Source organism: Aethalodelphis obliquidens, unplaced genomic scaffold (assembly GCF_003676395.1).
Source record: "Aethalodelphis obliquidens isolate GAN/ISIS:26980383/991018 unplaced genomic scaffold, ASM367639v1 scaffold8, whole genome shotgun sequence".
Taxonomy (NCBI): Eukaryota; Metazoa; Chordata; class Mammalia; order Artiodactyla; family Delphinidae; genus Aethalodelphis; species Aethalodelphis obliquidens.
In genome coordinates this window covers 41691340-41703724 of record NW_020837952.1, presented here as the reverse complement: position 1 = coordinate 41703724, position 12385 = coordinate 41691340, and positions in this window count along the sequence as shown.

Sequence of the window (12385 nt, the reverse complement as noted above, 5' to 3'; positions counted from 1 at the left end):
GATCACAGAGGGGTCCAGGAGAGGATCCTCACAGCAAAAGTTAGGAAATTATTCATCCCTGTGGACTTCTCAAGGGCTAAACACAGTGGTTCTCAGCCATGGAATACTGAGATGATAGGGAGTGAGCAATCTTTATTGATGAGAAGTTCAAGTGTGCTACCTTGTCCTGTGGAAGGAAAATAGGTTGAGAAACAGCTGCCTGAAAGACTCAAAACAACATGCCCTGTTTACACTTAAAAGCACATTTGTTAGTCCAAGATTTGGTTTTGTTCCTAAGTTTGCATTGTTTCATTGAATTCTCAATATTCTATCAATTAGATTTGTGGTTAATCATTGTGGTAGGCTGGACAATGGTCCTCCGAGATGTCCACGTGCTAATCCCCAGAACCTGGGAATATGCTACCTGATAGGGCAAAAGGGATCTTGCAGGTGTGATTAAGTTAAGCATCTTGAGGTGTGGGAGATTATCCTGGATTATCTGGGTGGGCCTGATGTAATCATAAGGGTCCTATCAGAGCAGGAGGCTGTGTGATGAAGGCTGAAGAGATTGGGTGCTGTGTTGAAGATGGAAAAAGTGTCCTGAAGCGAAGAAATACAAGGAGCCATCAGTAGCTTAAAGAAAACAAGAAAACCAGTTCTCTCCTCAGAGCTTCCAGAAGGAACCAGCCCTGTAGACCACTTGACTGTAGCCCAGTGAGACTGATTTTGGAGTTCTTAGAATAAATATATCTTGCTGTAAGCAGCTAAGTTTGTGGTAATTTGTGAAGCAGGAATAGGAAACTGAGACAGTCCTTATCCTTATGTAGCAGACTCAGGGTGGCCCAAGAAGGGAGGCTCCCAGGCTGTACAAAGCTTAGAGAAACGCAGTCCATTTGCTGCTCTGATAGAACCAACTAACTGAGTTTGTTGTTTTCCCCAACAACTCACTGGCTTTTTGTTTTTTCCCTCTTGAACACAAAGATCATAGTCAAATCCAATGTTCTTGTTTTTGTGTTTTCTTTTTGGCATTGTACAAGTCTAAGTTTAAAAGAAACAGTTCTCTATCAGGTGTCAGGTCACACCCTTAAACTTTCAGCGTTTGGCCTACCAGGACAGAATACCATCCAAATTGACCTAAGTATCGGTAACACCAATTCCAATCACAGGCATTCATTTCCCAAAGGCAGGGAACAATTTAGGAGCAGCAATTCAGATTTATGTTCAATTAATATTACTATATCCCTACTAAGTGCCAGGCACTGGGAATGACATGTTTGACGTGTATAATATCTCCTTAAGCAGCACAGTGGGTAAACTGAAAAGTTCCTGGACACACATGCAACACGAAGTAGCTGTTATTGTCAGAAGTTAATGCTTATTCCTCTCAGCAGGTATCATAACACTGTAGGGCAGCCGCTGTCACTGAATGTTAACAGCAGGTGCCTGTCTATGTACCCATCCATCATTCCATCCCAGCAGCTGGATTGCTCATCATTTGCCTGCCCTCAGTGGCCCTGATCTGCAGAAAGCAGACTCCAGGAACAATTCAGAATTTACCTGTGATTAAAGTGTGCTTCAGCCAGGTTTTATATATATATAATGTACAGTGGGCCTCTTCTGCTTTTGTTTCCTTTTGGATATAACATAACACACAAGGTAAACAAGAAGTCTGCACAATAAGGATAAGTAACTATGCACTCCGGAGTGACAAGGATCTTACAGAAGGAAGAAGTGGTAATTTAATTGTTTTACTTTTCCTTCTGAGAAATTAAGTAACTCGATTTCTTTTTCATAAAAAGTTTGAGAAATTGAGAATCATGCTAGTTCTATTGTTCATCTCTGTTGAATAAAGTTAAAAGAGATCTTTTCCAAGTTGGTTGAGTTTTATCCACGTTTCCTATCAATTGGTCTATTTCAACATGCATTTCCAGTATTTGCCATACTGAAAAAATTACCCCCGTCACTTCTTCATCTACTATTTGGACCTTATTCTGCCCAGGTTTTCTTTTAAAAATAAAAGTAAATAAAAATATTTCTCTTGGTGTAGCATCCTTTTCTCAATGCTGTTTTCATTTTTCGCTTGCAATCCAGTTAGTGATAATTTAGTCATCTATTATGATGATAGCCTCAATATTTGAGATGCCGATCAGAGTGAAATGAAAGCGTCTCTGAGGAATTCAATAGACCAGAGAAGAAAATAATCAAAGTGCTGTTTATTCATCCCCTTATCAACAAACATTTATTGAGCATTTAGTTGCCCTGGTATCCTCCCTTTTCTTCTTCTTTTTCATTCTCTTCCTTCCTGTCTCCTACAAAATTGACATCGTATTACAGAAACTGAAAATTCAAAGATGAATAAAATATAGCTCCCATCCTTAAGGACTTAGAGCTTAGTAAACAGTAAAAATGCAATGCAGTGCAACTCTTCTGTTCTGAAAGGGAGCAAGAGGTGCCATAGGGGGATCAGGAGGGAGAGGCCATCTGTGCATGGGAGCATCAGGGAAGGCTTCACAGAAGAGGTAACACTTCAACAGAGGTTTGAATAGGAGTTCACCAAGAGAATGGGAATGAGGGTATATTTGTTTTCTATCTCTGTGTAACAAATTACCACAAACTTAATGATGTAAACATTTATTATCTCACAGTTTCTGTGGATCAGGAGTCTGGGCATGGGTTAGCTGGGTTCTCTGTTCATGGTCACACAAGGCCATACTCGAGATGTAAGATGGGCTGAATTTTCATCTGGAGGCTTGATTGGGGAAGAATGTATTTCTAAGTTCACTCATGTTGTTGGCAGTTTTCATTTCCTTGTGGTTATATGACTGAGGGCCCCATAATTTGCTGGCTATTATATGGAGGCCATCCTCAGGTCCTAGAGTCTGCCCACGGTTCCTTGCCATGTGATCTTCTCCAACATGGCCTCTTACTTCACTAGGCCAGCAAGGAGAATCTCTAGTCTAGTCTAGGACAGTCTTATACAGTGTAACAAAATCCCATTGCCTTTGACATATTCTATCGGTTAGAAGCAAATCACAGGTCTGACCTGCACGTAAGGACAGAGAATTACACAGAGCTGTGAACACCAGAAGGAGGGACTCATTGGGGTTCACTCTAGGGTCTGTCTATCACATAGGAAGATGAGAGGAATGAGATAAACAGGTAAGATGGCATATAGGGTATGAACAATGGTTCTATATGGTTGTAATAGGATGGAGGAGTTAAGAAAGAGAGATTCAAGATAAGACTGCATAGGTAATAATTACTGCTAACATTTATATAATGCTTACTCTGTGCCACAGTACTTTATATATGTTAAATCATTAATCCGACCAAGATTATAGAGCTTGTAAATGGTGGAGCTCGCTTCTAATTACCTGTCTCCTGAGTCTGTGTCCTTAAACCACTATGCAACACTGCCTCTGGGAAAGTGTTGAGATGTTCCAGGAGCATATTATGAAGGGTCTTGTTAAGGAATTTGATTTTGTTCCAGGAAGTGGTGAAGAACACTATAGGGGTTTGAGTCATGGGTAAAGGTGTTCAGACTGACACACAACCAACAGCATGAAGGAGGCACTGGGGCCAAAGACACTGATACAGGTGAGGGAAGATGAGTTACTGAATGAATGTGGGAGTCATGGAGTTTGGAAGAAGGGGACAGATATGGGATCTTTGGAAAATGTACATGATCTGACTCAGTGACCAGTTATGAGGACTGGGTGAGCAGTGGTGGAATTGAGGAAGAGAGATGTGTCTCAGGTAAATTCCAGGCTACTGGCTTAGATGATTTGGTGTGTAATGGAGCATAAGACTCATGCATTAAGCTCCAACTTACTAGGAAGCAGGGACTACATTCTTCTTGTTCAGCGTTGTATCCGTGGGCCCGGCATAGGACTTTGCCCATGGTTATGAAAACACACACTTGTACTGTGCCTATTACATGTCGAGCACTGTTCTAAGAGCTTCGCTTATGCTAACTTATTTAACCTTCATAATACCCCTATGTGATAGATACTATTATCATCCACATTCTAAAAAAGAGGAAAATGAGATACAGTGTGTTTAAGTAACTTGCCCGAGTTCACACAGTTTGAAAGTATCACAGCCAAGACTTGAACTCAGGCAGGCTTTCTCCAGAGTCATGTGCTTAACCACCACACCATGGTGACAGTAAAAAAAAACAAACACACACACACAAAAAGATGCACAATAATACTTGTTAAATGTTATGTGACTTCACAAAAGTATTGATAAGATGAATATTTAAAATATGATGCAGGAGAAGTAACAATTGACACCAGAGAAATACAAAGGATCCTGAGAGACAACTATAAGCAACTATATGCCAGTAAAATGGACAACCTGGAAGAAATGGACAAATTCTTAGAAAAGCACAACCTTCCAAGACTGAACCAGGAAGAAATAGAAAATATGAACAGACCAATCACAAGTAATGAAATTGAAACTGCGATTAAAAATCTTCCAACAAACAAAAGCCCAGGACCAGATGGCTTCACAGGCAAACTCTATCAAAGATTTACAGAAGAGCTAACACCTATCCTTCTCAAACTCTTCCAAAATATAGCAGAGGGAGGAACACTCCCAAACTCATTCTATGAGACCGCCATCACCCTGATACCAAAACCAGAGAAAGATGTCACAAAAAAAGAAACTTGCAGGCCCAAACCACTGATGAATATAGATGCAAAAATCCTCAACAAGATACTAGCAAACAGAATCCAACAGCACATTAAAGAGATCATACACCATGATCAAGTGGGATTTATCCCAGGAATGCAAGGATTCTTCAATATACACAAATCAATCATGTGATACACCATATTAACAAATTGAAGGATAAAAACCATATGATCATCTCAATAGATGCAGAAAAAGCTTTCGACAAAATTCAACACTCCTATGTGATAAAAACTCTCCAGAAAGTGAGCAGAGAGGGAACCCACCTCAACATAATAAAAGCCATATATGACAAACCCACAGCCAACATCATTGTCAATGGTGAAAAACTGAAAGCATTTCCTCGAAGATCAGGAAAAAGACAAGGGTGCCCACTTACACCACTATTATTCAACATAGTTTTGGAAGTTTTAGCTACAGCAATCAGAGAAGAAAAAGAAATAAAAGGAATACAAATTGGAAAAGACATAAAACTGTCACTATTTGCAGATGACATGATACTATACATAGAAAATTCTAAAGATGCTACCAGAAAACTACTAGAGCTAATCAATGAATTTGGTAAAGTAGCAGGATACAATATTAATGCACAGAAATCTCTTGCAGTCCTATACACTAACAATGAAAAATCAGAAAGAGAAATTAAGGAAACACTCCCATTTACCATTGCAAGAAGAAGAATAAAATACCTAGGAATACCTACCTAAGGAGGCAAAAGACCTGTTTTCAGAAAGCTATAAGACACTGATGAAAGAAATTAAAGATGATACAAACAGATGGAGAGATATCCCATGTTTTTGGATTGGAAGAATCAACACTGTGAAAATGACTATACTACCCAAAGCAATCTACAGATTCAATGCAATCCCTTTCAAACTACCAATGGCATTTTTCACAGAAATAGAACAAAAAATTTCACAATTTGTCTGGAAACACAAAAGACCCTGAATAGCCAAAGCAATCTTGAGAAAGAAAAACGGAGCTGGAAGAATCAGGCTCCTGGACTTCAGACTATACTACAAAGCTACAGTAATCAAGACAGTATGGTACTGGCACAAAAACAGAAATATAGATCAATCGAACAGGATAGAAAGCCCAGAGATAAACCCACACACATATGGTCACCTTGTCTTTGACAAAGGAGACAAGAGTATACAATGGAGAAAAGACAGCCTCTTCAATAAGTGGTGCTGGGAAAACTGGACAGCTACATGTAAAAGAATGAAATTAGAACACTCCCTAACACCATACACAAAAATAAACTCAAAATGGATTAAAGACCTAAATGTAAGGGCAGACACCATAAAACTCTTAGAGGAAAACATAGGCAGAACACTCTATGACATAAATCACAGCAAGATCCTTTTTGACCCACCTCCTAGAGAAATGGAAATAAAAACAAAAATAAACAAATGGGACCTAATGAAACTTTAAACCTCTTGCATAGCAAAGGAAACCATAAACAAAATGAAAAGACAGCCCTCAGAATGGGAGAAAATATTTGCAAACGAAGCAACTGACAAAGGATTAATCTCCAAAATATACAGGGAGCTCATGCAGCTCAATATCGAAAAAACAAACCACCCAATTTAAAAATGGGTATAAGACCATTTCTCCAAAGAAGAAATAGACATTTCTCCAAAGAAGATATACAGATTGCTAGCAAACTCATGAAAGGATGCTCAACATCACTAATCATTAGAGAAATGCAAATCAAAACCACAATGAGATATCATCTCACACCAGTCAGAATGGCCATTATCAAAAAATCTACAAACAGTAAATGCTGGAGAGGGTTGGAGAAAAGGGAACCCGTCTTTCACTGTTGGTAGGAATGTAAATTGATATAGCCAGTATGGAGAACAGTATGGAGGTTCCTTTAAAAACTAAAATAGAACTACCATATGACCCAGCAATCCCACTACTGGGCATATACCCTGAGAAAACCATAATTCAAAAAGAGACATGTGTTAGTGAAGAACCTAGGGGCAGGACGGGAATAAAGACTCAGACCTACTAGAGAATGGACTTGAAGACACAGGGAGGGGGAAGGGTAAGCTGCGACAAAGTGAGAGAGTGGCATCAACATATATACACTACCAAATGTAAAATCGATAGCTAGTGGGAAGTAGCCACATAGCATAGGGAGATCAGCTCGGTGCTTTGTGACCACCTGGAGGGGTGGGATAGGAAAGGTGGGAGGGAGACGCAAGAGGGAGGGGATACGGGGATATATGTATACATACAGCTGATTCACTTTGTTATACAGCAGAAACTAACACAAAATTGTAAAGCAATTATACCCCAATAAAGATGTGGAGAAAATATATGATGCAATAAATTCGTCAATAGCCTTAATGGCTTTTGTATAAGTCTCTGTCATCACATTTAGGAAATTATATTCTAAGGATGTGTTGAAATGTTGTCTTTCTCTCCCAATACTGTTAAGCCACTCAGACATAAGGGCTGGGTTCTATTCTAGACATTTGCACTGTGTCTTGTGCAGTGCACTCAATAACCGTTTGTGGAACGAATTACTTTCTTATGTATTATATGTATTATTTATAATTTCTAAACTGTATTGACTACATTATCTCATTCAATAATGACATCAACTAGAAAAGATAGGGGTGGTAGGTCCTGTTATTCCCATTTTATAACCGTGGACATCAAGGCAGAAGAGAGTGACCAAACTGAACTCCAAAGTCCAATTGAGAGCACTCATCATCCTTCCTCATTGTAATCACTTACATCTTGGCCAGAATGATGGAGCCCAGTGAGAAAGTCAAATTCTAGGCTGAAATACTCAATGTAATGGCTATGATTCTTTGCCATCATTTTTTTTCTTTTTTATAAGCACATGAGGGAAACAAGCACATGAGAACATGGGCTACACTAAAAGCTAAAAAGACTCAGGAAAGTGTTGCAACTGGCATTAAGTGATTAATTAATTAAATGGCCACCACAGTCTAATGAAGAGGTCTATTTTTTTTTTTTTAATTTTCTTTTACGGTATGCGGGCCTCTCACTGTTGTGGCCTCTCCCGTTGCGGAGCACAGGCTCCAGACGTGCAGGCTCAGTGGCCATGGCTCACGGGCCCAGCCGCTCCGTGGCATGTGGGATCTTCCCGGACCGGGGCACGAACCCGTGTCCCCTGCATCGGCAGGCGGACTCTCAACCACTGCGCCACCAGGGAAGCCTGAAGAGGTCTATTTATTGGGGAAATAAAGACAAAAAGCCAAGGGAACGATTGTGGCTGCCATCCTTGTTTCAGCACATGCCCACCTCTGTCACACTGACCTCTTATCCACTCACCAGTTCAAAATAAATCTAGGAAAATCGCCCTCATCAGCAGTGTGGCTTTCAGCTATTCCACAAGCAAGACTAAGTCTTTGTTTTTCCCTTCAAAATTCACCCCTATTCTTCCCTTATCTATATCAATTGTCTAATTTCCTTCTATTGTTTAAAGTGCATCTTTGTTCTTTTCCTCCAAGACAACACCTTAAGAAATAAGATAACATTTATCCTTTTATTCCCTTTTTTTGGTTTGTTTTCTTGTCCTGTCTCCTCCACAACCTTCTACTTTTCTCACATGTAGACTGAGATCAACTTTTCCTGCTTCAAGAATCAGCTCAGGAGTCCTTTTGGGGTAAACTTATTTCTAAGAAGGACCCCAGTGTTTCCTGTGTCCATGTATTCATGCCCTTGTGCAACACCCCCCCCCCCAACTCCTGCCTGAGTCTGGGCTGAACCCTAGTGATTTGCCAAGCATTGGCAAAAGTAGTGGGATAATTAGCGTGGCAAGTGTGATGGGGTGTCACTTCCATGGTAGGGTTACAAATAATTGTGATGTTGATCTTACGAGTAAGCTCTCTCCCTTGCCTTCTTGGCTTGAATGGCTGGATGTAGCAAGCTGCCATGTGGAGAGGTCAACATGGCAAGGACCCGAGGGCAGCCTCCAGCCAACAGAGAGGACTTGATGCTCTCTCTAACAGTGCACACAGAAATGGATTCTGCCAGCAACCACAGACCTTGGAGGTGGGTCTTTTCTGCAGTAGAGCTTTCAGATGAGACTGCATACTTGGAATAACACCTTGACTGCAGCCTCACAAGAAACTATGAAACAGAGGACCCAGCTAAGCCATGCACAGATTCCTGACCCATTGAAGTGGTGTGATAACATACCTGTGCTGTTTTAAGCCACTAGGTTTTGGCGTAATTTGTTACACAGCAACAGATTACTAATACACTTCCCTTCCAAGCAGCTTCCCCACACCCTAGGCACCTCTCCTTTGTGCAGCCATCTGTATAGCTCTATTCTTGTACTTAGAACACAGTATTCTAATGATGTTTACCTTTGTTTCCTGCTCTGCACTGAGCTCACTGAGGACAGTGACCTGATTTATCTCCCAACACAGCACCTGGCTCAACAGTAATTATGTGTTAAGTAATGAACATGTATTCAATAGCTTTCTCTGCTCCCACTGCTCTCCCACCAGTCACCTGCAATTGGTACCATTAGGGCAAGAGAAGATGGTTCAGTTTCAGCCATCTCAGGTCACTGCTATAATTCTTCATGTGCCCCTGCTCTCTTTGTCCCTTTGAGCAACATATCCTGGCAAAAACGAGACGAGCAGATTTCAGACACATTCTCTTCTTTGATCTTCCCAGTCAATCATATGGTCTAGATATCAGGATCCAGTGTATAATGAGGAAATTAATGTCTTGCACAGAGTTGCACAGCTGATAAGTAGCAGAGTCAAAGTTAGTATTTGAATATATCTGATTTTTAATTCAATACGAATCTATTCACAGTTACGCCATGCATTATGATCATGGACAAAGTTTCCTACTCTCTAGGATAAACTGTCAAAATGAGAATAACAAAAATAATGTTATTTGAAAACATTTATTGAGTTCTTGTTCTGTGGCAGGCACTGTTCTGAGCCCTTTAAATGTATTTACTCAAGACTTTCTTACAAAAACCATGAGGCAGGTGTTATTATTATCTCCATTTTACAGAGAAGAAAACTGAGACAAAGGAAGGTTAAATAACCTGCCGAAGGTCATATGCCTGGGAAGTAGGAGAGCAAGGATTCAACTCAGGGGGTCTGGGTCTAGAAATCAGCCTGGTCTTAGGGGACATGATTCATCTCAGGTAATTTTGATTTTCTCCTATAAGAGAGAGTAGAATGACAGACCACTACTCACATGTATTTGAATCCTAGGTTCCCAAGAAAAAATTAATTTGAAGATTCATTTCTCTTTTGTTAATGAGCATCAGTTTTTCTCTGGAGAGAGGACCCCTCCTGTTATGAATCCCCACTGCAATGCAGGAACTCCAATTAATGCTATGCGAAGTACATAAAAAAGGGAAATAATGAGAATCTGGAATTCAGAAAGACATGACTCTGATAGCATCCTTGAACACAGTTTGGCCAGATTTTGTCCCTTCCTTTTAATATCTTGTGGCTGTGAGCAATAAGAAGGATATACAAAACATGTTAATTTTTGAAAGAAAGAAGCTTAATTGGAAGATTTTCTCAGGCAGGGGCACAGAGCATTATGTGAGCCTCCAATTCATTTGTTGAGAAGAATTTATAAATTTAATTTTTTTCTTCAGTTGTAATTGCCACATAAAAAGTCAAATAGTTATGCAAGACTTATGAAAACGAGTAGCTCCCAGCCCTGTCCCCTTCTCTGCCCCCCACTACCCCACAAGAGGCTACTTCTCTAAAGCCTTTTCAGTTCTTTCTCTTGATATTTACCTATATATTTCCAAATAACTTGCTCATACTGCTATCTCTTATTTCAGTTTTAGACATCATTCTGGAGAAGGATTTGTCAGTGGCATTTTATATGTTAACATTTCCTTTTCAGATATTTCTGCAAAAATAAAGACAATAAGGCAAAGAGGTCATAGTACCTCCACATTAAGAGTGTGTACATATTTATACAAAGCACCTTGAGACTTGGGCTAGGGAGAGAGAACAGCTATATAAGACAGCCTAAAAGCAATAAACAAGTAGATGGGTGAAATAGCCATCACAACTTTGGAATAAAAAAGGCAAACCAAAGCAAGCTTGAGGTGCTATTTTAAATGTAATAAATTGGAAAATGTTTAATAAAACATCCTGTGCTGGTGTGGTTATTATAAGTTGAAACACTTATATGCTTCTAATAGAATATCTTTGTAAGTCAATATGACAGTGTATACCAAGTGCCATAAAAATGGTCATACTGTTTGACCCAGTAATCTACTACTGGAAATTGATCCTAAAGAAATAATACAACAGATGCAAAAACCTATATATACCAACAAGTTCATTGTAGTATTAACTATAAATCAATATAAATCATTAGGTTATTATCTAGCTGTTAAAAGTGACATAAAAAATACTTATGATGTCCTGTTAACTGAACAAAACTAAACACAAAATAGTATATGCTCTGTGATTTTAACCCTGTATAAACAAGTGTGCATACCCACAGGAGTGGCTTCAGTATGAAGGACATGGATGAACTGATTTGAAGTCTGGGTCTTTCATTTACAAGCTGGGTGTCCTGGGGCTTAAAAAAGTACTTCTCTGAGCCTTGTTTGTTGCATCTATAAAATTAGAAGAAAATATTGACTTTTTAGTGTTGATGTAAACTTTAGAAAAATATATAATTAGAAGCTAATACAGTGCCCAGCATATTATAGTAAGGGCTCAATAGATGGTTACAAGTATTGCTAACATATGGACCCAAACCAGGAGGCAATATTCATGGGGGTGGGGCGAGCTACCTTAGGGAGATGGAACTATGGATGCTGGTTTTCCCCTTAAAATTTTTATGTATATGAATATATAAAGTTTGTATATACATTATATATAAATTTTAAAAATTTATAAAATTATATATACAAACTTACAAAATTTATATATATAGTTACATATAAATTATAATTTATATATATGAAATGTAAGTTTATACATAAATGTAATGTATATAGTTGCTACATGAGAGCTTTAATTCAGTGGAATCATACAGAGTGTCTTTGTCAGTAAGGAAGGCCCATGTTTCTGAAGGTGCCATAATAAAATAAGCCTGAAGAGAGAGCAAGGTTGGGAGCCTTGGTCTGTTAAACCTCTGTTCTCTTTTTATTGCCCTTGGCTCTCCCAGCTCTTTGTTCTCCTCTGGGCATTCCTGCTAAACAGCATTTTAACTCTGATATTCCCACAACTCTCTGCTATTTCCTTAACTGACATTTGCATGGCAGATGGTGCAAATGGCCTAGCAAATATATACTGGGTCAGTGTTAGAAAACTGCCAGATTGATGGCTTTGTTGGCTGTGTGCCTCCAAGCAGACACACGACTGGAAATTACACAGAGGCTCAATTTTCCAGACCAACGTGTGGGCTTTCTGTTCCTCCCTTGCTATAGGCGATCAGTAGGACAGGTGAAGATGGGGCTAGTCTGATTGGCTTCACTTTTAAATAGACACTGATGTGGGCAGATGGGTTGGCACACAATGTGCTGAACTGGGAGCTGAATCTTTCTCCTTCTAATCCTGCCTGCATCAGACTTGCTCAGGGATGGAAGCCAAAATCTTAACCTGTTCATTTCCAGAGTGTTCTATGGGATAATATTAAGCTTCTTTCAAGGAGAGTCATGAAGGTTGATTTAGGAAGGTAGAACATTTTATCTAAGTGGTTGAAGAAGACTCGT